This window comes from Poecilia formosa, unplaced genomic scaffold (genome assembly GCF_000485575.1).
Source record: "Poecilia formosa unplaced genomic scaffold, Poecilia_formosa-5.1.2 Scaffold53, whole genome shotgun sequence".
Classification (NCBI taxonomy): Eukaryota; Metazoa; Chordata; class Actinopteri; order Cyprinodontiformes; family Poeciliidae; genus Poecilia; species Poecilia formosa.
Genome location: NW_006799992.1, coordinates 506,237 through 509,778, shown reverse-complemented (window position 1 = coordinate 509,778; position 3,542 = coordinate 506,237).

The following is a 3,542-nucleotide window of genomic DNA, read 5'->3' as shown; positions in this document are numbered from 1 at the left end:
ATAGATAGATAGATAGATAGATAGATAGATAGATAGATTCACAAAAATAAATTAAAAATAAAACTCCATTTAAAAATAACAAAAAAATATTATTAAGTAATCTCTTGTACCTTTTACGTTTTCCTCTTTTAAATCACCATAGACTGTGTCGCTGTTTGAAAAGGTACTCAAAAAATTGCTTTAAAAATGATTAAGTAAATTCTTGTGCCTTTTCCTCTTTTAAATCACCATAGAATGGTATCGCTGTTTGAAAAATCCCCCAAGTGGAAGCTCAGGTCTCGTGTCCTCGTCGCTGACCGTGAACGCATCCGTGAGTCCAGACGCCACTGGAGCCCCGTCCTCTCTGCCGTGACATCAGACACGAGGAATCCGAGGAATGCCGGGCTCCTGGGAGAAGTCCTGCTCGTTTAATGGTTTTCCAGGGGCCACGGAGGAGACTAAACGCGGAACAAAGGAGACCCCTCACATGTCCATGTCCCTTCTGTCTGTCTTTAGGCGGGCAAATGAGTCACACCGTCAATGGGGCGACTTATCTGCATATAGCCTACATTTTTAGCATGTAGGCCTACTTTTATGCAAATGTGTAACAAAAAGGTGAAGTTATTTAAAATATCTTTATATTAAACTAAAAAAAAAAAAGAATACTTTTTACAGTAACAAGTAGAGCATTATATTATAGTTTCCTTACCATTCTAGAGCACTGTAATATAATTTATTTATATTTCTAAAAGCCCCCCAAAAAATCTACATGTAAGTCAATGGGTTCACGAGGACACCAGTGATGATGACAATTAAGGGGTTCAGTTTATTCAACTGAGAAGTAGTCAATGAATTGTCAAATAATTGGAAATTTACTCGCTTTGTACGTCACGGTTATTGACAAATCTGTGAGCACGAGAATATTTCATTGAGGTACAGAAGCGAGAAAAAAAAACAGGCATTTGCTTTCAAGAAGAGAGTGAAAAATGTGTTAAAGTGAGAAATTTCTATTCAGAAGCAGTGTGAGGCTCATTTGTCAGAGATAGCTGACAAATGAGCTATCTCTCACACATCTTTATTTTTTTTTTTGCTTCTTCTTTATTTTTTTTTTTTTTTTTTAATAATGATTCCCTTGCAGAATATCCTGTAAAATGAACAGCTTCTCTCTGAGGAGACAGAAGAAGACCACAGCTGTCGGATTTGTGAACAAATTGCAACCTCTTGTGGCTCTCCTGGAAGTCGCAGCAGCAAAATCCCAGTGACAATCATGTTCCTTTGCTGCATTTGTCTTCAGAACGTATTTATACATTTTATGGCTTAATTATAGGGCAATGTATCATATATTTGCATACGTGAACAGTATTGCACATGGTTTGAAAAGAAAATGTGAAACATTTAGCATTTTACATTCCCTTTAATGACATTCCCAGACATCTCCATCAATTGATCAGAGGCAGCTTTGAGTCTGATTAAGCCTTACAATCCACAACATTGCTGAAACTTAAAAAGTATGAATTTAAAAGACAGCATGAAAAATGAAAAACACCAACATAGGATAACAAAACATTATTTCTTTATCTGTTTGCAGTTTCAGATTGAAGAATAAAATCTCAGCTTTTCATGAAAAAGTAATTAGATTTTTTTTTCCTCACTCTCGCTTTCTGAAACTTCATTGCTTAAAACCTAGCATTATCTTTAATAATAACAACAAAGGTGTATCATTATTGGGGTTTTTATCAGCATTTCATCTTGTATTGCTTGGTTCGTTCACAACTGTCTAAACAAGTGTCTCGGTTTATAAGGTGATGTTGGATAACAAATTGCCTTTTCAATGAGGTATTGAACTTGACATCTCTGTTTTTATCTCTTAATAAAAAGCAGCTTGATGAGAGATGAGAGCAGAAGATGAAAAGAACCTGCAGCACATCAACAAGAATCATGACAGAAGCAATGGGGAATAAAATCGAAGGAAGTGACCAAACGCAGCGGCACAAATACTACAGGGAAACAAACATGGCAAATGATTGACAAAGGACAAAAACCAAAACCATGGTGAAACATAAAGTCCGCAGAATCATGACCTTATGAAGTTTTTGGGATTAAAGATGTTTTAAGATAACACACATCCCCTCTCCTCTTTGCTTGAGCTTTGCAACAGATCTCATGTATTAATTCAGCCTAGTTTGTTTGTGTGTGAGCTTGCAGGTGGAAGACATCAGTGGTGAAAAAGAGGTTTGCTTTTAAGGTTAGAATCTAAATGAAACCATCTGGAGAGATATGTTCAGCCAGAACTCCCTTTTCTAAGCCCCAATTCCTCTTTTTCGGGTTTATCTGCCACGGCGTGGGCCTTACGTAAATGTATTATATCAGAACCTTAAGCACTTGCCCCCCCCTTCTATAGACTGATAAGTTTCCACGTCAGAGAAACACTTCACACATATCGGGCAATAAACTTCACTTGTTTCCTGAAGGAAATGTAATTAGTCGTCAGGGAGACGCATAACGGTGTCTCGCAGACAAGCATCAGTATTAGCAAGCAGCAACAATCCATAATCTGAGTTAACTGGCCTGAGGGTTTGAGACACTGATGAGACCATGAATTCACAATTTAACTACAACATTGTTACCTGATCTCTATCCAGTAATTTCCTGTAAGCTCTCCAGTTTGCTTACTTTAATAATAGGCTGCTTCATCTGAAGTCAGACCAATTATATCAAGATTTATAATGGTTTACAAATATATATATATATATGTTTTTTTTTTTGGGGGGGGGGGATTTCACATTTGTGACACATTTGCATAACTCTTTCTATTTCAAAAATATCAAAAATATCTTCTGCATTTATATAGAACCGTGACTCAAATTTACAAGCAGAAGCTGTGAATTACAAGCAAACACCGAAGGTCACGTCACCCTGTCCATTTTCAGGCCACAAAATTGTGAATAAACAAAGAGTAAAACTGATCATTGGTTTAATTTTATTTTTACCATCAGAGCCTGAGGCAAGTTTGGACAAATATTTGAGGAGTCACGCTCTTCTCCTCATGCAGAAAAGTTATTCTTCTTTTTTATGATTAAGGCAACAGAAGGATTCGTCTCAGCTTTGAGAAGGGGGAAATTGTGAACACTTGACTTTCATATTCAGACTAAATTTGAAGTTAAATTCATCTAAACTGTTTCCTTGTTATCCTATCTGCAATTCGCTCATGTCTGCACATTTTTCATCCGTCTTTAGTAGAGTCGTATTTACCGATAAGGGTTTGTTGATGTCTCACCAAAGAAGATTTATATCTGAATGTCTGATGTTGTAATCGTGGGAGCGACTGCCAATGCTAACTAAGACAGTTTGCAGCCTTCTAGCACCCCTGCCTCCTCCCCATGTGCTTCGCTCCTCTTCCTCCCCTGCTGTGCGCGTGGGGGTGTGCACACGGGCCTGGCAGACAGCAGTAAGCTGGAATTCTTTGCACATCTGAGGTTTATCACTACAATCAAGCAGTAGATATCTACACTAATCTCTAAGCCTCCTCCGTTGTTTCCAGTCCACTTAATATTGTCGTATCA